General features: G+C 43.6%; 1 long non-coding RNA gene across 2 annotated transcripts; it reads right to left on the reverse strand.

Moving 5' to 3' along the window:
- Positions 1-23,474, reverse strand: LOC124158694. Of its 2 annotated transcripts, none has more exons than XR_006864857.1 (3): positions 23,155-23,474; positions 2,593-2,902; positions 1-895 (listed from the first exon to the last, which is right to left on the reverse strand). It is a non-coding gene; the product is annotated as an uncharacterized LOC124158694 (long non-coding RNA). The 2 variants fall into 2 exon arrangements; XR_006864858.1 differs by lacking the exon at positions 23,155-23,474 and adding an exon at positions 3,692-4,277.
- Between the last annotated feature and the right edge of the window lie 2,499 nt (positions 23,475-25,973).

Consider the following 25,973-nt stretch of genomic DNA (forward strand, 5'->3'; position numbering starts at 1 on the left):
TTCAGCGCTAAACCGTATTATTTCCAACCAGAAGGCACACACGTTACTGCACACGCACTAAAATGTAGGAGCATTGAAAAAATTAAACATTCAGGGTTAACTTCATGAAGGGTAACCGTCACAATCTATACGAGAACACAGCACTCCTCAGTGCACACAGAGTCAATCCTGCACACGTCACAGTTTCGCCGGCAGCATTGGTGGAGGCGCGCAAGAACTAAGTGGTGGTCTTCCATGACGATATCCCATTCGACTTCGGCGCACAACGGCCTCAACGAAGCGTAGTGGGGTTATAATCCATGCCCCCGGCTCCCACATTCGACCGATCCAGGCCAACAATGCGATGTCTCCAACACGATGAATTGGGCGCGCGAATGGAGGACTGGGAGCCCGGACGACATCTTTACCTGACAGTATTAGAGATTGCAATCCGAATCTAATGCTGCCCGGTAAGATGTGAACAGACGCTCCGCTCTGAGAAGACTCGCGGCCGGCCAAGAGAACGTTCGATCGTGGACTGTCCCTCGGCGGAGAAGGAGATGACACAGCCGTGGCAGTTGTCGTGTGGCGGCGCGACGGTCTAGCTCACACAAGATGGCGGCGCGCGCGCGGCGGCGGTCCTCCGTCTCTCTGCTTCTGCAGTGGGGGGTCCACACCCACCAGTCGTCGTTATTGCTTCCACTCCCTCTATCCTCATCTCACAAACAGGCGTGGGGGTGGGGTGAGGGAACTTATATCCCCCCACTACCCTCCCCACACACAGTCAGTGGTTTGCATCACATGGCACGTAGGCCCTCCCTCGAAAAAAAAGCAAGCGACATATCTCTCGGCTTGAGGCATTGCAGAAGCTGCGCGATATATCCTCCTCCCCTCCTGCTTAGTTGGTGATGTGATGCTAGGTGAAAGATAAAAAAGGGAAAGTAAGCAGAATGGGCCGTGAGCATTCCAGCCTTGATAGAATTCATTTCATCAGACGAAAACTGCCTCATCCACTTTCGGGCGGCGACTTTGAACTTAGGCCCGAATGGCCGCTTTTAACTTGGATGCTTGTCAGAATGACGTACTCAATAGAAATCGTTTAGGAACTTGTAACGACAGCAAATTTACTCATTAGCTCTTTCATCAAAGCCAAAAATAGTAACAGCAATAAGGCTTTTTGCAAGACACGAAAGAGAAGATTTGATGGAATATGGAATAGTGAATTCACTTCCTCCGTGACACCACCTTACACAAACTTTCGCTCAGTATGAACTAATTTACGGACAAGAATTTTTTTTATTGATATTTATGACGGTGGAATGAAAATTATCTAACTCTTACAGCTAAGTCTTCATCCATCAGTAGTTCCAGGAGGAGTATACGAACAAATTTAAGAGAATAGTTAAATGGCGATTTCCGAAAATGAATTAGGGATATAATTACCCCAAAATTTTCGTCACGAAGGAATTTAACTCATAGACTGATGGAATACCTAATAGAATTATATGCATGGAGTAATTATTGAGATCACCAGTGAAATCCATACCAATAGCCTTGTACATTCCAGTAAAAAACCTTTGTGCCTAAAACTGCCCCTATTTCTCTCCCAGAAACTTTAGTTCCAAGTGAAAGAAGAGATTGATGACATCAAAGATTTAAGAATAAATAATAATGTAAGTGGTTCTTTTTTCTATGGGTATCTCGAGCAGTAAAATATTAACTCCTGCTGCAACTACGCCATCGGCAAGGGATTTTATTTAACGAATAGTATAAAAAAGTTCACATTTCTACGTAAGTTTGAAACAATTTTAAGTCACTTCATTAAAATGCTCTTTCGAAATCAAGTATTGAAACAAAATCATTGAAAATCCGCCTTCCGTAATATCAAGCCAAATTTAATTTTTCAAAAGTGTCACTTCTGCGTTGCAAGGGTTATTAGTAATGATAAAAAAATATTCTTCCACAAAGCGTGCTGTCGTCCATTTCGACTTAGAGGGTCCCACGCGATTCAATTCGAGTCGATGAAACCATGTAATGGAAACAAATATGTGACTAAACTGAAATTTTAATCAGCTGAAAATTATACGTTTTTCTTTCATTGCGATGAATTTTATACAAGAGAGAGCAAAGATTCATGTTCGGAAAGAGGATTAAGAAAGCATTAACTTGCCTGCAAAAAAAGTTTTCAACAGAAAGTCACCCTTTACAACACGACTGAGGAACTTGTTAAACAATTTTACGAGTAGAGTGTATTTTCCAGGTAGTTAGAATGAAGTTATATTTTCGCCACGTGAATTATACGGTTTTTATCTTATTCTGATATTTTACGGCTACCCAGATCAGTCAAACATAAAATTAATCTAAACGCTGTATAAAATGGCGGTTGATGCTGAAGAGGGTGTATAAAACTTGACAGGCTAAGTATTCAACGAGCACCATTAATTATCTAGTGAAGGATGTAACTATCATTTACACTCCGTCGACTGATGGTATGCTCTTCATCAAAGGAGCCAAAATTACTTCGGTAAAGAGAAAGATAGCTAGGGGAATAAGAGTCACATGGAGTAGAGAAACAAGTCGGCGGAAGCACTCATCCGGACCCCAACTACTTACGCGCTCTCAGCGAGATCAAGATGGAAGGATTGAGGAGGAGTGGTGAGAGAGAGAGGCGGCAACCACCTTACTCGCCATTTTTAGACACCGACCGAGTGAGTTGACACTCCCCGAGTTTTAATCCGAAGCGACGCGGAGTCCCGACCACCGGTTCCGCCACATGGCAGCGCGCTCCACGCCGGCTATAACACGATCCCCGGTCACTCACTCGTGGGATCTGCGCACATGGCTGTTTGATGACCATTCCTGGAGACACACTCCCGACGTTGCCCTTTTGCTCGCTAGTCGGTGAAGTAACCACCTGAGAGACCTGCGGAAGGAAAAAAGCAAAAAAATTATATTACAAATCGACAAAGGAAATCAGAAGCATGATTCTGAACTACTTAAATACCAACTTTCACGAATTCTTTCGATATTTTCACATATTTTTGAGCTCAGTGCGATATTTAAGGACTCACAGTAAAGAAAACTTGGTTTAGCACAACACCGAGCAGTTTTTTTTTATTAATATAGGAAATTTCAATTAAATTCAAGGAGGTTAAGAGTTATTAAAAGACTATGTTAATTCTAATTAAATCCTCCCTTGCGCGAAAATCAAGAACACGATGCTACTGATGTAGGAGCTTCGAATCGAAAATTCACTAGACAGTTGCTATCCTAAGTGCGACAAAACCATAATTACCAAACCGCGATTCTCAACATCAGGGAACGACGGACAACAAAGCTTCTCTAGTTCCTCCGAGTTCCTACGGATTCTTGTCTCCCCGCTACACTGACGCTTTTCACCCTAGCATTCAATTTCCCACTGCCCACGTGTCTCTAACTCACCAGTACAAAGAAAGAGAAACAACTCAGTCAGGGGAGAAAAGAACGAAGTCAACATCTATACCGGATTTCGTCTCAATAGATTTCCATCGATGCGAAAGAAGTTGACGGCAAATGTTCATTATTTTTTTGAGAGAACATTGGCAAACGAAATACTTCTGGAAAGCTCAATGCACATCTGGATATAAAATACTTAGAAATGTGACTAATTGTAAGACTGGGGATGACCAATGCCCGAAGCATGGCTATATCCTCCCCGAGTACCGGTACTTACAACCTAACCGCACGCACGCCTTTTACCCCGACTTCCAATTCCTCCACGTCTTTCCTCGACTCGCCAACACTACACTGGGCTCCCCAGAGGTTCTCTCGGCAGCGTGGGACGTGGGGTCGAGTCGTCTGGTTTCGCGAGGACTGACTGTGAGGGCCGACTTCCCCGTGGGCGGTTTCCGGGAGAGACTGATGAAGGTCTACGGGACCGAAGGGCGATGACAGACTGAGGAAGGGAGGAAGAGGTGCGGCTGGAAGGATGTGGGAGCTGAGATGAGTCCTGCCCTGCTGGAACTGATAGACCGGAGGTGGTGTCCCCTCTTCGCCGTCGGGAGTCGCACTGCTGACCGCCGGACACGGAGGAGACTACGCCCTCCCTCTACAAGTCATGTGTCCGAACCCTATCTCACCTCCCCTCCTCCGACCCCGCATAAGCTGATATCCACGCTTGGGGTCACGGAATTTGCTTCCTCAGATTAGAACGTTCGGTTCTGGAGGGAGATGAGGAGGAGGAGGAAATATCTGTGGTCGGAGGAGGAGGAGGTGATGCTGATAGTGGAGGCAACCAGACGCCCCCAGAAGGTCGTGGGGCAAAGGGACGCCCTCTCCCCACCCCAAAACCCGCAACGGACAGCAAGTATCCCCCACCACACCAGGGCACAGTCTCATAATCTGGCGCCCTTTTCACCCCTGGGGAATCGCTGCCGTCACTACCTCCTCTCTCTCTCCCGTTGAGCACACAACACCACCACCACCCTGCCCTCTAGATAGCGCCCCCACCGCTGCTGCGAAGCCCGCACTCCGCCCTCCGAAAGAGCGGGGGACACAGTGCAGAGCCTTGTGTTACTCCCCCGCTAGGCCGCCCACCCCAGCTCTCTCCCGCGGGCACCGCCGCCCCTAGCCTCGTTATCGTCGGTCACCCCCAGCCCTTTCGGCTGCTCCTCCCCTCGCGATGGGTTGTGCAAGTGGTGCGTGGCGGATATCCGGCCCCCGCAGGGCGACAGACAAGATTCCTCCTCTCTCTCCCTTTCTTCTTAGCGTCGAGTCGCGGGATCGGAATGGGGGCTCCAGCGTCGCCCACGCCGCCACACGAGGCGCGCCACTCTGCAGGGATATCTCCATTTTGGACGGCCCATCCTCCTCCCTCCCTGCCTGCCAGCGGCTCCAGCCGAACTCGACAGCGAGTAGCGAGCACCGCCTTTCTCCACAGGCTCCCAAGTGATGCTGCCGCTGCCAGGAGGCTAACCTTAAGACGACCGTGGCACTAATGACCCTTGCTTCCACTAGAATCAGCTATTTCTACTTTCATTATCTACGCTCGTGCTTGTTTCCACTGTCAATACTAAACCAGAACCGTGGTCGAATTTCGAAATAGATATGACAGTTGCGCCAACCGTTGCTCAAACGACGGTTACTAAGATAAGCATATTTAAATTCGCAAGGGTAATGCTATTTCTCTGTCTACGGCTACTGATATGGTCGTTTCTGCTTCCTTTTCTTTGGCCAAGAACTATATTTTAATATTTCGGCTAACTTTCGCTTCATCTCGAAAAAAACTTTATTTCGGGTTATTATTTTACCACGTGGAACATTGACCAGTTGACGTTGACTGACACAATGAATCTAGAATCTATGTTGCGGAAAACTGACGCAACAGAACTGTAAATTTTAGAGGGCGACGTCTAAGCAGCGACTTCGGTTGTCCAGCATTAAGGCCATTTTTACACAGTGCAAGGCATTGCGTAGGCATAAGCAATGCTATCAAGTTGTTGGAAGCGACGGGCTGACCAGACGATTACATAATTCCATTTATAGCGGAAAATAACCTCATACTGATGTCCTTACTCTTTTAAAATAGCATTAGATAGTGAGACTTCAACCGGAAACGCGGTTATGTGTCGTCATGGAACGATATCAAGGTGGCTGAATGAATATTCATATTATAAAAGAAGTTCACGACTGCAAGTTCATACGAAACAGGGAGGCTTCCCTAGAATTAGAAGTAAGCAGGTTTAATCAAGTAGATCGATGAACTCTGAATTATTTTTCGGAATTGAATTTTCGAACGAAATCAACAGTACTAAATTGAGGGCAAAATTAAATTTTCAAGATCACGACGAAAGTAGATATTTCAATCGGAGACAAATTTTTAACGACACTCCCAGAGAATTCTCAGCGAACAGCCTCAACCTATCTCCTGTGATTGAAACTCAGTGTGCTACATGAATTAAACAGGATGTACAATATGCTCTTGACCCGACTGCCTTTGGGAAAGAAGGCTATATATAATTAACTCACTGCGGAGTGAGGAATAAGAATCCACAACGCTGCGTCAAATAGTTCTGAACAATACAGGGTATTCGGGGAAACTACAGCATTCGAGTTCAATAAATAGGAGTTCATGATGAAGATCCATTTTGTGCTGCACGTGAGATGTCTATACTTGGCCAACCTTGCTCCATGCAAAGCGGTCTAGACTAGCGTAGACCTTGACCTTAATCCAAATGTCCTATTCAGGTGCTCATTTCACACAAAGCGAGAGAGCATGGTATACTCTCCACTTTCTTTTCGATATCTTTATTATTTCGAATACCTGACGAAATTTTGAATTCTTTTGGGCGAAAGAATACCATTAAGTACTGCATATCATAACGAGGTACATACATGTTTTCGTGAGTAAGCATTAGTAAAAATGAGCTTTTGTGCGTATTTAAGAAGTAAAATGCTGAAACCGGTGAAGTTATGGTTCTATGAGAGATCTCTGTGCCCTTCCCATATTCATCACGTTCAAAAGTCGACGCACTTACGTCTGTTTTCCTCTGGGTGACATAAATACATTTTATGCTGCAGAGTAACAATGTGCATGCACTTGGCATAATCATACATCAGCAACCTTATTTTTCTTTTCCAAACGTTTTAACTCATACATGCCACTCATATCTACCTTCAATGTGTCTGTGACTATACAGTGAAACCGCGTGCATTCTTCGTCAAACCAATGGCGTCAATGTAATCTCCGGAAGAGGAAGTGTATACTCTCAAGGGATATGAGCCAAATTCGCACAGTCCATGGAAGTGGCCGACCTCAAACACATTTTAGAGGCCCTTATTTACTCTTACACGGACTTATTTTTATATTCTAATGCAACTGAAACCAAAAAATATAGAAGGCGTGATTTTCTACAATTACCCTACCATGGAAATACATTAGCTAAATTTTACTGATCCACCGGAAGGAATTCCAAAGCGCCGTAGCTAGAATGAAAACGTCCATGACAAAAGGGCTTGTTTTTCTTTAATCACGAAGTTTTAGATGTCAAATAAAGTAAACCGCAGCAACTTAAAATGTGAGCGAATATCGAGAAGGAGCCGCTAGGAAAATTTATCATTCCTACTTGCCGAGGAATATTGAATTCTCTTCCGGTTGTGAAGGAGAAGCGACCGGAATTATTTCACTCGAGTTTTCAATGGAGAACGATATTCTTCTTCACGTTGTCAAAGTCTGTGCTTCGCAGCTTATTGTCTCCGAGACGCACCTGGGCTGGAAAAATTGAAATTATTATTCCTCGATTAATATTTACGCGGGTCGGGGCCTGGCATGGATTCAGATTTACATTTCACGGGGAATAAATCAATGCCTTCCGAACAAAGCGAACGACCGATGGCAGGAACGGAAGTGAATGGGAGGCAAACTGGTGGATTAAGAGATTATACTGCTCGCTTGGGTACTTCACCGCCTCTTGAGCTGAACGTGGTAGTGACATCTCGCATATATACGTACTTGTGTGCTGACTAGATTCAACTGTTTCAGACGAGATACTGTGGAACATGTTCTTCTACCTATTCGATGGACTTTTCTTCCTCATAGGAAAATCCACTAGGATTGGTAGAATATTAATTGCGTTTCGCTTGGTCTCGCTGTTAGTAGGGCCCGCCCGCCTTTGTGACGGTGCAGGATTCATCGTCCCTTCCCTTCCTTCCCTATCCCCTCCCCGGAGGCGTCGTCGGGCTCTCATCGCGGCGGCGCCTCCTTCCTTGCTCCTTCCCGTCCTTCCCCTTCTGGGTGCAGAGGAGAAAAGCTAGCGCTTACAGTCCCTGCCCCAGGAGTGTATCCCCGCGAGCCCGACCTAGGGTTTCGTTTCCATTGTGGAACATGTTACAAGGATTAATAAAGAAAACATTTTGCAAAATCCACTTAGACTTTGAATCGAGTACAACATGTTTCAACGATTTTCGCATGTAGATTTTCACAGCTTCTTTTATCAAGGTTGGTGGTTGTTTTCGGGAATCGCTGCGTAGGCAACATTTTCTAACTCGACGTTTCACTCCTCATACTGGAAGCTTTTTCAAGAGAATGGAAGAAGCGTTTTCCCCCCATTCTCTTGAAAACGCTCCCAGTAGGAGGAGAGAAACGTCGAGTAAGAAAATGTTACCTACGCAGCGATTCCCGAAAACAACCACCAACATGTTTCAACGATACTTAAATGGTCAGGTATACTGCCACGCAGTGTGCCAACACAGAAGGTACCGTCGAAACGTGTGCACTCAAAAGGCTAAGGCTGCAAAATCTTTTCTTTATTTACCCTAAGTTTTGGCTGCTAGGCCACGCGCGCCTTAGTGGACAGAGAGAGAAACCTGGTGCCCAACTCCTATTAATAGTATGGCACTTGGGGGATCACGGCTTCACATCTCTTCCGACGGAGGGAGTACTGCAGTACCCTAGATGCGTCTAATACCTAAGCTTTGAGGTGATAGTTCGCTACTCTCCTGCACAAAATCTCACCAACTCGTGGGCTAGCGAAATAATTTACACCCGGGCTCTCTACATAAGAAGACAAAACACTTTTTACGAGACGAGTCGTTCACCTTGGACTGAGTTTGTACCATGACCCCTGAACCTGCAGGAAGTTCTTTGAGCAAGTTAGCTACGAGGACTAAACAACTTGGCGCAAATTGAGGACATACTGAGTTCAGGTCGGGATAAATAATTTTTTCTTCGTGGAATATCCATACCTAACTATTGTACACTCAAAACTCACAAATTCCGGGTTAACTCCGTAAAGATTCATCACTAGGGACCGCTGGCTAATCGGCGCTTATTTGTTTAGTCTGCGTTGTCCATCATACCTATCTTATCCGCCTCACAATCTCGAGAAACACAGGAGACACTCGCGCCCTAAGTATCACTCCAGAAAGTAACCTGGCTCCACTCTCACTAAACACACCAACTATTCCGCTACTCTTAATCTAAACCACACCTCCTAGCATCACTGCATCCGTTGGGCGCCTGAGATTTGACGGATAACCATCAGTGATTAAACCAATCGAGAGTTACAGATAGTCAGTGGTGATAGCATCAAAATATGTCGACATTGTGGAACAACTACGATAATCTATGAGTATTTCTAACAATTAAATCGAAACTTGAAGCTTTTACGTGGTGAAAGGGCTCCATATTAATAATGAAATACACTTTGTTACTTCCACAAAATAGGTTCCTTACAGGTTTCGGCTTTTACAAATGTATTTCGGTATTTGAAAATGGTGTCCACAAAATTCAAAGAGTTTCTATTTATTACCGGTTTCGGCTATTACAAATGTATTTCGGTATTTGATTTGGATTACACCATTTTCAAATACCGAAATACATTTGTAATAGCCGAAACCGGTAATAAATAGAAACTCTGTGAATTTTGTGAAGCAACAAAGTGTATTTCATTATTAATATTCTCACAATTAGATTCAACGTTTAACAATTGTGCACTGCATGCTTCTCACTAAACACTGCACCCTTTCCAAAATGGTCCATTGAGATAATTATATATCGCACATTGAATAAAAAAAGCACTTCCAAAAGTTCTGACGAACTTCTGCGATATCATTGCGAAGCACAATCATCGCTTTCCTCCGCAAAAGAAACAACATTCCACCATGCGAACCTGCAGAAAGTTGATTTGACGAAATCTACGATTAGAGAAAATACCTTTCCATGACATTGTCGTAAATAGCACTCCATTGCACCAACTCGCTTCCAGATGGGTTTTCGACGTACCGCAAGCATCTCCGCACAATATCCGTGGGTCGCCTGGTCGCGAGTAGGAACGACTTCCTAGTGGTAGCCGTAAGTCCGAATCAAGAGTGGGAGTTTTAGTTTGGGAAGGCTTTGGGTGAAAGATGGGGAGGGCTTACATTCGTGTGCGAATCAACTAATGAGCATAACTAAGCAGAGAGGGAGAGAGCTCGTGATTGTCGGCACGCTAGAAGTGCGCAATTGCCTCGCAGATAACGAGATGAAACGATGCGGAAGATAAAAAAGAAACAAATGAAGAGGGAAGTGCGGAGGGGAGGTTGTGGATGTGGGTGTCTGCCGACAAGGAGCCTTGTTTCCTCATCATATACATACGCTCCCTCATACTTTTTTTTGCCATCGCTTTGCTTCAAATGTGAGGTCTGGTACATATGCGCATTTAATCGAACCCGCCGTACTTGGTATATTATATTACTCACTACTTTTTTACTTGATGCGTCAAACACTCACACTGATGAACATCACTGTCCAGCCGATGATTAGGCCAGCCTCTAATAGTAATGACGTACGCTTTTTGAGAAGTTTGAACGCGCCCAAACCTAAATAAATTCAATTATTTTACGAAAGCTCGAAATCAGAATTGAATTACGCACAGCACTCTTTCCATGATGAAAGCAATCAATATAGATTCCTGAATATACCAACACAGTTACTATGAGAGATCTATTAATTTAGACGTATTCTTTCTTGACTATGAACAAAAACACGAGTGGTAACATGATATACAGTAAGGGCTACTTGCCTCCAACAACTGAAAACATTAATACTATATAATTTAACCCAGATAACACGGGAGAAACAAGTAGTTTCAAGGCCTCTATTGGTGGCGAATGATATCATTCGCATGATCATTCAGCATGATCATTCACCGTGTATAACCGAACAATTCGCGAATGAACCTTCATGCGCATGATCATTCGGTGAAAATTAGAACATGTTCCATTTTGCTCGCATTATCCTGTGAATGACCACGTGATCATTCAGCATGATCATTAACCGTGTATAGCGGCCTTTAGACCTCGTGACCAGTTTAAAATAATATCGTGAACTGTCAAAATATTAAAGGCCCACGGAGCATCTTTTACTGACCCTGAAAAGGGCAGAACCAACGTTTTAATCAAGTTGTCAATGATTGGAATGTAATTCGAATAACTCTCTTTATCATTACTAATTCTACGGGTATCTTAAAAATGATTGGCAATTGCCTGGGGGCTCGCGTTATTATTTCGTTACAGATTTTTTTCTTTTCCATTTCACCGACAAAAATAAACAACGGCATAGTAAGATCGTCGGAAAGAAATTTAAATCAGTATATCATTCCCTCAGTTCTTAATTCCGCGGGTACTTAAAAGAATGATTAGCAGTTGTCTACTGGCTGGAATTATAATTTAACCAACGATTTTTTTCCAAATTTATTTCACCGCTAAATAAGAAACAACGCAGTTGTAAGATGAGGTTCCCCGCTGAAAAGTTCGCAGTGTTTTTTCACGGGCGCCATAGTTGATTCCTCATTAGCCAGCGAGTCATCCCGGCGAAGAGCCCAAACGGCCCGTTATGCGAGGGGGCGCAGCGGGAATCTCCGAGGTATACATCGAGTCTAAAAATAGAACGCAACTTTCGTAGCAGTCTCCGCTGATGTCTACGCTCGCTCGATAGCAGCGGCATGGCAGACTCCAGGAGATGGCCCTTCAAAAGAATCAGGCCTCCGAAAATGCTCCACGTGTCTTTACCACCACATCAATAAAATTTTTAAAAACATTAATTGGTGCTCATTAATTTCAAGGTGCAACAATATCTATCTACTGGTAAAAAAGTTCAATCTATCCATGCGATTTTTGACAATTTTTTATGTTATTTTATTCTCGAACCACCGAATACAGCTCATATTGAGCCATTTTACATCGGGGTATTCAACAAATTTAACTAGTAAACGTACACGAACAACCATGCCCTGGACAGAGGAAACTTGCCACGGCGGGACTCGAACCCACGACCTCTTGTTTAGCAGGCAAGGACGTTACCCCGCCGCCACCGAGGCCGGCAAAAAGTATATAGATATATATTTTATGTCGTGTGGCGCGATACAATATTTTATTTAGCCTCTAGGGGCCGCAGGGGGAATTAGCCGGGGGGCTGCGGCTTGAAGACCCTTGCTCTAAATATCTTCCGGACGATGTGAAATCGATTTTTTTCCCCTTGCATTAAAAAAGGTTGAAGAACCCAGAGCTAGAGAGAGAAACAAGGTAAACAGGGGCCGAAATTTAACCCTTTGAAGACCATATCGAGACTATTCCGCACTCCTATACGGATTCCAGAATGAGAAATCGCGGGGAAACTGCAGGAAAGCGAATTCCTAATCGAACCGCCCCGTCCCGTGGCACTTCCTCTGGGGACATCCGGTTATTCAAGATTCTCTCATGAAAGACCACTGCTGAGGGCTAAGAAAGATGTGGGTAGCGAGAAATATTCACAAAAATGAGGCGAACCGTTGTCCCTCAAACAGACTCAACGACTTTTCAGTGTTCAAAGTTGGGTAGAAGGAATTTTTCTCTAAGCCCCGAGACTATGGACGACTCGGCTATCGAAACGTCGGCAAAAATGTAAAGCCTCACCCGGCTGAAAACCCGACAACATTTCATCAGCCTTCGAAGGAGGAGGGAATCGCGGAGAAGGAATTTCACCTAATGTTTCACGCTCAAAATTAATGTCACCGGTCTGAAGATTGAATTCCTGATGCTACGATTCTATAGACAAATCATGAAGATTCGAATAATATCCGATTCGATTTAGAATCATTCGCTCACCTCTAACCATCCATTACTGCAATATTTGGACGAAGACCTAGGCAGAACATTGAAGTTTCTTCATAGTTTTTGGGTTTAATAAGAGTGGGTTTCTTCATCGAGATGACTGTTTCACGATCGATTTTTTCATCCGAAGTCAACTTTTTCCGGAGATATTTTATTGATCAGCATATTAAAGGACACGCAAAGATGTACTGAGTACTGTAAGATGCACTGTGTACTTAACCAACATTTCACAGATCCTACCGCACGTATTTCGATGACTGCAAGGCAGACGAAACACGTGTAGTAGAATTTGTGCAATTAAAATTAAGGAGACAGTGCGATATCTTAGCGTATCATTTAAATTTTTATCCTGAGATACCGGAGAGATTACCAGCGAAATCATCATTTATATAAAAAACAAGCTACATTAACTACGCACGGAGAAACAGTTCACGATTACTGTCCGCGACGAAGGTGGGTTTCACAAAGCTGTCCCGGTGAGCCCAAAATTCACCCCAACCACCCAGTTTACAGAGGTGCATGAATTTAAGACGGCGGATTTGTATCGCCGCCCGTGTAAAGTGATGTTTTAATGTGAAGGAGTAGCATATATCTAATAATGTTTACAAAATTCAGTCGCGATTGATAAGAATCGGAATAAATATTAGAAAGTAGGAGTCGGAACAAATTTTTAAAATATGTTCCATTTTTATAATTTCGTTTTTTTTTCTAGGTTTCCAATTTAAACAGTGATGTTCCCTGCCATACGAATTCACTTGATTGTCACCAATAGCAATGCAACTTGGAATAGAAAATCAGATTTCCTACGATTTAAAAAAAGAAATCATCGGGGCCGCTGAACGCTGCATTACGCCCGCTGTTATTTTTTCCAGCGGTGTGACCCCGCCCAAAATAGACCCATGGGAGCCGTCGCCGCTGCTCCGCCTCTCTAGCTAGCACCTTTTCCTTCCAGAAACAGTTATGACACCCAGATTAAAATAAAACAAGGAAATCGGTGAAAGGAATGCGGCTAGGAAGTGGCAGGCAGAATCAACCACTTACGCCGAGTAGGATTCCTATAAATAGATAGTTCTGCAACGGAAAGAAAAACGGGTATATTGGGGTTAGTTCGGAGACTTTTAGAGTCAGTTTTCAGAGTTAGATGGGAGAAGATTCATTGGAATCTAAAGAACTACACATGCGCTCAAGTAATGAGATATATGCCAACAAAGGACAGAAATACTTATTTCGAACTCCCAACCCTCAATGACACTATGGAATTCTCGGATGTCACTCCATTAAAAAATCAATAGCTGCCTTCCCCCCACCGAAACATTTACCAATTTGTTCTCACAACTACTGCCCTACTAAAACACCCTTCAATTTTATTTACGACATAATAGTATTGAAAAGTGTGGACTAAGAATAAGAGTCGTCTGTAATTTACAGTCATGAATTATCGAGATGTTTACAAAATGTATTAATTCCTGCCATTTCTTTTCAACCATCGCTATACTGCACAAGGCTAACTCTAGAACTTTGCCGGGAAAGAGTGAAAGCAGACTAGCTGCAGTACTATTAATCTTGGGGAAATATTGAGTTAGTGCTTAAGGCGGCCACAATCTTGAAAGGTATTGTCAACGAAAGACCCCCCACGTTTATCTAGCGAAGCCCTTCAATTGATTCCATGTGTACACAATGCTATAATTCATTAAATATCTGTTCCTCCTCTGTGTCTCTTAAAGATATCACTGAATCCTTTTTTCCGTTCTTATCAGAACCCTTTAGGCATTTCTACTGATTAGGTCTTTAAGTTTTTCATTTTTGGTTCACTAGCAATCTTTATTTTTCCATTAAATTTGATTTACTTACAGTCAGACTAGGACTTCCCACAAGGATTTGCAGATAAGTGCACCGTGTGACTACGTAACAGAAACCTTAACTATTTTCAGTATATCTATGGCTATCTTCAAGCTCACGGTCGCTCACCCGATTAAATATAGGTGAGTTAGGGTGAGATTGACTTAGCCCCAAATTACCAAGACAAATTGAACGAAACGCAACGTGAAAATACGACTTAAAAGCCTCATGTTTTGACGTCTAAATCCACTGCTGTCTTCAGCTTCTATTTGCGTCCTTCTTAGCAGGGCCCTGCAGCAATTATGTTCGACTTCATCTCTTTCAGTATTTCCAGCTGTTGTTCATTATCAACCTTAATTTAACCATTAATTTTGATTAATTTAGACAAGACAAGACGCCTGATACAACTACGCAAGACATACTTAACGAGACCCCTTCAATCACATCGGGTTCCAATCCCGGCGAAGTCAGATGATGTTTCCCATGCGAATTTTAACCTTTGTGCGGACACCAACTTCATCTATCGAGGCGATTTCGGCCCGTTAAAGTCGGCGCACGTGAGTGATTTCCGACGTGGAAAGAGCAACGGGGCTCACGTCACGCGGCTACGCTCCGACGCCGTACATAATGCCCCACGCGCGCGCGCGCGCGGGAACAGGTGGAAAGCCATCACGCTAACATCATTCACCGAAAGGGAACTGCCGGCTCAGCACACACGTCATTCAACGCTCGAACACGCGAGGCACTTGACGCGGCTGGGGAAGTCCTCCAACCCGGCTACCAGTTAATGCGTGCCATTGCGAAGACATTCATAGGAGAGAGCCTCGAGTTAAGAGGACGCATCACTCCCCCTCGATTGGGTGCATTTCATCTGTTTTCGTAGTATGAATTCGTATCAGGCTTGACTTGGTGTAAATGCGATATATCCAAGATAAAATATAAACTACAAATGGTAATTTCCACACTTTATAATAAAACCCCACTACCGACTATGTTTTCGACATTCTATGTCATTTTCAACACTGTTATATTTATATTCAATAGTGGATATTTTCATTTGTACTTCATACTTTACCGTGGATGTTTCGTAGCGTAGCACTCGCTTATAACTCCAGCTATCATCTCGAATCTCCGCTTTATACAGGTGAAATATTTACTATTATTCATTAAAGTATTCTACCGATTAAGATAGATTTGCATGGTGTATTTAAGAACTATTATGGCCATCCCCCCTTACTATATGGACTTCCCTCTTCAATTGTCAATAAGGCCAACTCCTTTTCAGTTTTATCTAAAACTCGTATACCCTTCCTTCCTCCCCCTCGTTTAGCCAACGCTCTACCCTCTAACAATGTTAGTTTAAATATAATCCAGCGTTAAACCATTTCTCAGTAACAGAAAGTTACATCTGAGGACAAACTGAGGTAAATTTAAATTTTGAGTCACTCACTAATGTTTTCTAGGGTTTACTCCGAACGCCTTGAAGATTTTGAGGTGATAACTTTTAAGATAAGTTTTCAGCTATGTAAACCGGAGATTTGAGATGTTATCTCGATTCCGAGTATTACATCACGAAATAAGTAAGTTTTGAAGTCACCAATAGAGAGATCAGACGAGAGGGAATGATGTCGCCTCTGAATGCGGTGGATATTTGTGGTGAATCTGTCTCTGTGATATTTTAATGAAATGCTCGGCAGTATGCAAATACGCAGCAAGTTTATGCAATTCGTTAGAAGTGAAATGTAGCTGTGTAACTGTGCTGTCTATTTAAAAAAATAAAAAAGGGAATAATGTGAGCGTGGTGTAAGCTCTCCCTTGCCTGATTTATGCACTTACTTATCAATGAGGCACTGAAAATAGAACGAAGCGGAATATATTCATAGCGAGTAAAAAATATTTTACAATAGCATATTGGATTCCAAAACACCGATGTAGACAACCTTACGTTTCTCCTCGTCATTTGGCTTAGCACCAAATTCACTTGCTGTGCATCACGCATATAGATAGATTTAGGTGCAAGTGCGACGTATTTATGAAGTGAAAGGAACAGCAACTTAAAAAATACGGAGTGGATGAACTGGAACTGCGATATCTCTTATATCTCCGGACACCATCTTCGTTCCGTTCGCCCTGATCGCTCAATTAACGGAAATGAACGCGTGGCTTTCTGACGCGTTGGCAGCGGGCATAGCCACCGCTCATCCGTCGTGGGCATAAGCAGGCACTCTGCCTACGATGCGTACAGCCCAAAAGTTTAAGGGAAAAATTTATAATACATGTATCCAGCTATAATTTTCATGGCAAGGCTGTGTATTTCCACGATATGATCATTGTAAATCATGCAAATGAACGTTATAGTGCATAACACAGGTATCGAATCAACTAACTCTCCCACACTAAGTCTTGTCTTGGTGGAGTGTTGAGTGCTTCAACAACTCAACTAAATAACTCCATTTAAATAGCACTAACTTTGATTTATATTGGGCCAACAACCTAGATAACAAAGCCAACTACACATCATAAGGGTTACATACAATTCCCACAGCCATTTGTCTTCATAGAGTATGAAAAATGATATAAAAGTGGTTGAGATCTGTTTCCCCATGGGACACATAATATTGCTCCAATTATTTCCTCTTTTAAGGTCACCAAATGCATATTCATCGTATCACCTTAAGCTTTCATAATTTATAACGAGAGTTTTTGATATCCAGAACAACGGTTTGAGAAATTAGGGGTCGAAGTTATCTTTGCTTTGCCTAAATTCAAAGTATTGCGGTATCCTCTTATACTATAAGACGCTGGAACGTGTAAAATAAATAATAGAGTACATTTCACCGACATCATTCGCTCAAAAAAGTCACTTATACGACTTCATTCTGCTACTATTCATCATCAGGTTATGACAAAAAAATTGTTTGTAGGCCAGTTTACCAATAATCATAACCAAAGAAGTTCACCGAAGTTATGAATTCTGGGCAGGAAACATTACAACGATATCATTCGATTTCACTATGGATTTTTGGGTTTCTGTCGTGAATAACCGTTCAGTTGAAAGGCGAGGGAAAAAGCACCTCTTGCCACAATTTACGCCAGAAGCGAAAATTCTGTTGTGTGCTTCCGCCATATAGTCCAACCCCTGAAAGCCTATCCTCATGGTTAGAAATTTAGATTTGTGTAAAAAAACACTATCAACTGAAAAAATCAACTATTTGATACTTTAACTCAGATTATTCGACTGAAAGTTAGGAACAATAATATCGTCACACTTCAAGGATGTGTAATCACATATCTTACGTGATATTAGCGTAATACCACGGGTGCATGTACGAGTAGCCACGAAAATCTTCGATTCGAGCGAATATGGCTCACCTTAGCGGCGATGCGTGGTAAACACGACTAGTTTTTTTTTGTAGGTTCTCATGTGCGTTGGTTGCGGGCGCATTAAGACACCCATTAAAATTAAGCACGTCAAAAACGGCAGCAGCACACGCACACGAGGTGAGGCACACGCGGTCGTCGAAAACTCACGCAAGGCGAGGGTAAACGCCCTCTTTTCCACGCCCGGCGAACGCCCCCATCATCAGCCGACCCAATATGGCGGACTGGAATATCAGCGCGCATCTGTCGCCAACACTACGGCCGGTTTTATCTCACTCACACAACGTACTAACTGGGCTGAGCAATCTCAACCCATCAAACAAACTAGCACACAAAATGTCGATATCGCAACAATCCTAGGATATCTTTACCGGGATCATCACTTTTAGAAAGATGTGGTTGCTCTCCTAGCAAGTTTACAGGATTAATATTTCCTGAGTTTTTCAACCCCTTGTTAATCTAGGGATATAGGTCCTAACTAAGGGTTACAAAGAAGAACTATACGAGCCTTGTGACGCCGGTCCAACTCACTCGGTTGAAAACCCGAGAGAAAGCCCTCCCTTTCTCAGCACTGTGTGTCAATACCTTAGCTCTCTTTGGGATTCTTATTCCTAACAACCGCGCGGACTAGCCTGGAACCCTTAACTTGACTCAAAAGCATGCCAACACCTATCTTTCCTAAGGATCTTTTCTCCATATCCTTCTTGGCTTTCCCTAATAAATTGTCCTTAAGTGTTCTTCAGGCTGCCTTAATGTTTTCCTCTACAATGTTTCCACTGTAATTACTGCGTCTCTTTGTGGTGATCACCATATTATTCGTCGTTAAGTGCCCCAAAGTTCCCATTCTTCGTCTAGACAGTACACGGTTAAGGTCGCATGGACCAAAGAATCTCATTTCACACTTGATGGTTAGATCAGAAGGCTTTGAAAAAGTTCATAGATAAGCTCAATTACCAGCTTTGGTTCATGGAATTAAATATTCAAAATTTGTAAGAGTAAACACTCTGCCACGCTTTTATTTCTAACAACAAAACGTTTTTATGTATGTAGAATCATTCCAAATGAAGTAGAAATGCCGATATGAAGATTTCTTCTGGCTTCGCGCGCAATAATGTATGGGCTTCCATCGAAGTTACGCTCGCTACAGTTTCCCGACATAAAAAAAAGATTCTACGCCATCCGTTAAAGGCTGATGAAGTTTGAACGGAAATATGTTCTTGGCGACTTTTTTTTCCCCATACCCATTCCGACGTCTTTATTCCAGCATATTTTTCGAGCTTGAACAGTCAGAAAACATGGAATCTCGCGGTAGTTTTAGAAAACCACCAAGAAAGGCTTTCAGACATGCGAGACCGGCGGTGGAAAAAGTGAGGAACTCTGTATGAAAATGAGTTTCCGGAAACTTTTTTTTTTTTGACCCCGCGTCCGTTGACGTAAGGAGGTGGACGGACGGGCGGCCGAAAAAAATGTGTGACACACATTTCCATGATTCGATTTGTGGAGAAGCGTGTTCAAACGAGGGAGGCGGGCGGAGAAACACGTGTGGTATATAGTGCGAACACATTACTAGCCCCCGGAAGAGACTAACCGCACCTATCGCGAACTCTGAAAAAAAGGAACTGATGCAGAATACGTGAGAAGACGCATGAATTGGAAGAGGGACGAGTAATGGAGTAATAAGCTCCAAAAAGGAGAAATTCGCGGGAAAAAAAGCATTTTACTTGACCGGTATTCAAACCTGGACGTCCATTATCAGATAACGTAGCCAGTTAAACCAGCATGTCATAGCAGTTAGTCGCATTTTCTAGGCACAGAGTGTATTGACCATTGAAATGTTTCAACCCGAAAGTTGATTTAGCTTGGTGAGGGTTAAACTATTCCCGAACTATTGCTCGGGGTCGGCGGTCACTTGTCTATCCGCTTGTCTAGGAGTCCTCGCAAAACCATCTATATTTAAGACGAATAGAATGAAAGGTCACGGTAAAATCTAAGCGTTCCGCCATTCCAATTGTGGCTAAAGCCTCTTTCACAAAATCTTAGGGGAGCGACTCGAACCGCGAAACGTCTGCAGCCATGGAAGAGATTACACGATGGAACACCCGAGCAGCCTTCACTACAAGAAAATATGCTGTTTACAGTACCTATGTTACACGAGTTAGAAAAGGAATCTTTACTGGAGCGTATATCGAAGCGTAGGCTTAATTTACTTAGTAAATTCGAAGAAGATATTTTCTCAGACGACGTGAATCATATCCTTCGTTTACGGTCGAACTATGGTAGACGTGATCACGAGAAGAAAATAAAATAAATAGACTGTAAAACAGAGAGATTTAAAATGTCATTCTTCCCTCGCACTATTAAGGACAGCAACGTTGTCTCAATTAATAGGATTAATGGCGTCACTCGCTAGGATGACTCATTGTATGATTTTTTTCATAGTTCTAGCCTAGCATATATTTGCAATAGGAATTACTAACCATTGGCAAGCTTTTTCTCATGAATAAGCATGTATATTTTGCTAGTATGCGTAATATTTCTATGGCCGTGCGGTGTGCATGTGGCGGTCTTCTTGCATGCTGTTGGTGATTGGTCACCCCCTGCCAAACACCTAGAGATGGCTCGCAGGGTATTACGTAGATGTAGATGTAAATTAGTATCGTTCGTAACGGGCAGAAGCGACTGCTTCCCTGAAGCGAAGGCGAACGGTGGGACGAGACTCCGTGCTCGACGTGGATTCCCGACCAATTTAGGCGTTGCCCGCCTCGAGGGCTTGGGGACACAAGGGACACGCACACCAACTCAACGAGATTTCTCTCTTTCTCTCGAGGAACAAGTGGGGTGGACCATGATGTACGAATCGCTTGAACTCCTTCCTCGCTTAGCACAATGATCGGGGAACGGACGACGTAGATGATGGAACGCGAGAGAGGTATCGTCACACGTACGTGTTCTCTCACTTACTTTGGTTATCAGGGAAGAATTTTATCTGAAAATGCCCCAGAAAGCTCCCATAAGGGCGGTATTCAGCACTACACCAAACATTCTCTATCGTCCCCAAAAAAAAAGAAACGTGAAAATCACACGCATCGGCCCAGGAAGGTCTCGGAGCACGAATAATTATTTGCGAAAGGCAGCAGAGTGGTCGATTACTTTACCCGTCTGTTAAGATTCACCGAGTGAGTGGCTTGTAAGCTAGGCTTCCAATTGAAACGCGAGGGGAAAAAGCATCTCTTGCCACAAACCACGCCAGATGCGAAAAATCCTTACTGTACCTCATACTTCCGCCACATCACCCCAACCCAGTAAGCCTATTCTCAAGGTTAAAACTTTAGGCTTGCGTAAGCACACACTTTCAACTGAAAAATCAACTATTTGATACTTCAACTCGGATTATTCGAATTAAAGTTAGAAATGATCATATCATTATAAGCGTACCTCACCAGTACTACCCCAACTCACTTCCAGCCCGTCTGGTGAGACTACATTTTTAGGATAGTCACAGAGCACTAAAGCGAATAGAAAAGTGCTCATTCGAAATGCTATTCAAACCTTTCAGTGTAAAGCCAGAGTGAACGAGACTCGATGCCTATTTAAAGTAGGAAATGAACGACGAGTCATTAAGATACTCCGCCACACCACGGGGTTGTGGCCCTCCTAATAAGAGTTTTAGTCTCATGAGGTACGTGCAATATCTTTCCATCAAAAGAAGTTAATCAATATCCTATCCAAATCAAAACGAAGAGCGAAAAATAATATACTTCTCATACTTTAACGGGGAAATTACGACAAATCCATGCAGTAGCTAACCACTCCCAGTGGCAGTCCTGAACGGTGATGTCACCATAGTCGGATCCCAGTAGTGTTCTTTACGATCGAGTTAGTTAGACACACGAACAAGATTTAGCAAACAAAAAAATATACTGTAAACCTCATAAGCTTACGACATCATCAGAAGTACCACACCAATTCCTCCCCCCCCCCCCCCCCCCACTCCAGTCATTCACTAACCGTTGGCAAGTTACCCCTTTGCACTAACGTACACGTATGTTTTTTGTTACTGTGCGTAATAAAATGGCGACCGTGCATGTAGGGACCCTCCTACATACTGCATGCTGGTGATTGCCCACCCCCTGCCAAACACCTTAGAGATGGCTTGCAGGGGGGGGGGTCACGTAGGTGTAGAAGTAGCCTCCAGCCTACTCATATCACAATGTAAGTTCCGCATTGAAGTTATTTCAAAGAACTAATCAATCCACACGTTTTCAACTGAGTAAATAGACACTGTAACGCATAGTTACTCACAAAGGAGGCGCAGAAGCGTATACCTCGCTAGTTCCCTCCACCGCCCACTCCCAAGCCTGACTGCCGATATCACGATTTGCTTTCTCCTTAATTTAAAGCCAATTTTAACCTTATTTACCAGTATACATTCTCACAATTGAGTAATTAGAGAAACAGTAGCACATTGAAACTCAGCACGTAAGGAAACGACACTGCGTGTGCATCTTCAATCTTTCCCTCCCCCACTAGCAGCCAACCTACCGATATCACAAATTTGGTGTCGCCTGAAATCTCTTTTTGCCTCATTATAAGTAGAAATACTTAAATTTCAACTGAGAAAGAGACACGGTTAAGCATCACTTGAGGAGACGAAAATACACGAATCTCACCGTTCCCTCCCCGACCGCTCCCTCAAGCACCTCGCCTACACATATCATAATTTCGTCACAAACATCTATTAGAGTCCTGATTGCCATACATGTTTCAGATTGTGTACGTAGGGAAATGGTGGCACAGTAAATATCATCGCCCACTGAGACGTGAGGTACACGAACCTCACCGATCCTCCCCAGCCACACTCCCACAAGCAGCCTGGCCGCTGATATCACTATTTCCGTGCCGTCTTTAACCTCTTTTCGAGTTATAACAAGTAAGCAAGCACACGATCGCGTAAATAGGGAAAATGCTACTCGATAAAACTCCACAGTCTCGAATACGACACGCCATTTACTTCACCAATCACTCCCCCCCGCCCCCATCCCACTCCCACGACCATTCCGCCCCAGGACATTTTATAGGATCTTCTCAAAGCACTTTCCTCCATAGAATTAGTACACACACTGAATGGGGTTACTACAGAAAAACTATAGCTTTGAAAATCACCAGCTAAGCACATGAAACGCGAAGTACCTCGCCAATTCTTTCCCCGCCCTCAACTCCCACCAACCGCCTGACTACGAATACCCCAATTTCCTTACAAACTTAAAAGCTCTGTACGAAACTTTTACAGCACACACAATTAGGATGGAGTAAACAAATGAAAAACTTTAGCTTGCTAGAAAAACTCACCCGTCGATCGTAGTGCCGGTTAGTTCTTCGTCGGTTGCTAGGGAGCCACACCACCACCACCGCCACCAGACTTGGCTGCTCCTACTCTCTCCCTCGAGGAAGGTCTTGCGCTCTCCCACGTGGCACAAGTGGGGGGCAGCAGCCAACGAGAGAGAAGAAGAAGGGGGCTGCGAAGGCGGGGAGGGAAGGAATAGCGTGGAAAAGGGCGCGGCCCTCCGCTCCTCTCGTCGAAAGAGCCACGGCGTCGACTCCTCCGCGTACACACACTGACTGCGCAAGCGAGGGACGCGCGGAAGATAGCGTTGCGTCGGCCTCAACAGCTGGGAGCCAACTGGCCGGCAGTGCTGCCGGCCCTCGTGTGTGACGTGGAAGTCGTCGTCGTCGGGCGGCGGCGGCGCGCGCGGTCGGGGCGGTTGGAGGCAGAAGCAGCAACGCCTCCTCCGACTCTCCTTCCTTCCCACCCTCTCCATCCAGCGGAGGAGGAGGCGGCACCTTGACCCCTCCCCTATAATGGAATGCCACTTGTGGATATCCCCTTCAGCGGCGGTCACCACGCGGAGGATGAGGGGCAACACTAACGTGGGGAGGAGGGTAAGAAGATCATTCTTGTGTGCCGGCCGGCCGGCGCGTCGTTCAACGAGAAATGAAATGGCCGCGGAAACCGCGGACCATGAACGCGTACGGGGAGAGTAAACGATGATTATCGAGAGTCGTTGGGAAAAGGCTTTGCGCGAGATTCCAATAACTCCACGTCGTTGCCGATTGAGTTGTCGACTGTGCGACCACAAGAAGACGGAAACGTTTGTAAATAGAAAAGACAATATTAAAATAAAAGGTAGTTGCACTTTTCGACAATTATTTAATGCGTTTCGCCTAACACAGCCATCATCTGGCACAAAGAGACAAAGGCTTTCAGTTAAGTAATACGTGGAAGTCAGTCATCAATCACTATAAATCACCCCAATTCAGAGAGGACTAATCAGGGCCCACTTGAACGGCCCTCATGAGTATAAATACCGGAGAAAAAACTTGGCTCAACATTAACCCCTGATGACGATGACGGACTTAGTCATGGAAATGTTGGGAACTACTACCCGATACGACACCCGGTGGGAAACCCGAGAAATATTCCGGCAGAGCATACGCCGGGAAAAACTCAGATTCTACATCTGGCACAAGATTATCCTTTCCACGGTTCCCTCGGCTGCTGTATTCAAAATCCACTTCTATCTTTTGATATTTTTTTTAAATTTTATCCCCAAACCACCGAATACAGCACATATGTTCAATTTTATGTCGGGGTTTTCAACAGTTTTTAACAATCAAACGTACACGAAGAACCATGCCAATGTTAGGGGAAAACTACCGAGGAGGGACTCGAACCCGCGACCTCTTGTTTGGCAGGCGAGGTCTTTACCCCGCCTGCCTTTAGGTACCCCTTTCTCTTTTGTATGGTTTTCAATAATGTTCTTTCCTCTCAAACTCCTTCCAGCACCTCCTTATTCCTCACTTCGTCCACCCACTTCACTCCCTACAACCTCCTCCACGCCAACATCTCAAAAGTGTTGATCCTATCCCTATCCCTTCTTCCCAAGGTCCACGTTTTGCATCCATACGACTCGACACTTCACACAGCATTTCACCAGTCTCTTCATCGGCTCCAGGACCATGCTGCTATATAACACATTTCTCTCCTCATTGAAAAATTCTTTTCCCATTGCCATCCATTTATGTCTTGATATCAGTTTTACTCCTCCAGTCTTCAGTCAGCATGCTTCCTAGGAGTCTATGCCTTCTAACTTGCTTTATCTTTTCTCCATCGATCATATTATTCACATTTCTCAAACTCTTGTTTTCTCCACGATCATTTGATACCTCAAATTGCTTAGATTTGGTGAGTTTTCTGATGTATGTATACACCATATGTTATGCTCTATACAGAGTGTTCAGAGACTGAGTTATTGCATTATAATAACGGTGAACTGATAGAAATGTCATGAATTGTCAAGATATTGAAACCAACGCAGTTTTATGGGCTCAATTCCGGCAACTATGGCGGATGCTAGGTAGATTTTTGGAGCTTTAGAAGCTGTCATTTGTAATTTTGAGTGGGAATACCACTATGATGTAACCAAAGATAATATTCATAAATTAAGAATAAATACTATCCCTATCAAGGTAACTGATGATGACACTTCTGCGTCGAAACTATTCATACTAATAAAAAATTGGTGGAACAAAAGTTTTTTTTTTCATATTATTATTAAGAATATACCTACTATTGAAATTGGATAGTACCTTAAATCCGAAATTCAGAATACCCTCCAGGGAGATAAGTATAATTAATTATATAATTGAGAACGTTTCCATATGGTTTTAACAATAGTTTAATCTTGAATCAATAAATCGGTTATTCCACCCAGTAAGGTTAGAGCTCTCCCTAGACTAATCCACTGTCATTTTAATTCGCAAATTAGATTCACTTCATTTCCAATGGCCACGTAGAGTTTCGAGGATTTGGATTTGGGGATATTTGTAGACTTCACCTGGGATATTTAGATTTATTCTCTTGTTGGCGAATGATTCTTTGGCAGCTTAAGCGTATTTTTGTTATGAAATATTGAGGAAATGGCTGAATGAGATAGAAGTATTTTCGTCGCGCTAAATCTTTTACTCCTTTTGATGAATTGGGATTTTGGGTCTGAGCGAACCATTACATGCAGGTCTTTCATCATTTTGTCATCATTCATAACGACGTAACACCATGGAGAGTCCATTGTGTATCAAGTACGTGCTCATTCCCTGGAAATGGTAGGTGA

This window comes from Ischnura elegans, chromosome 5 (genome assembly GCF_921293095.1).
Source record: "Ischnura elegans chromosome 5, ioIscEleg1.1, whole genome shotgun sequence".
Classification (NCBI taxonomy): Eukaryota; Metazoa; Arthropoda; class Insecta; order Odonata; family Coenagrionidae; genus Ischnura; species Ischnura elegans.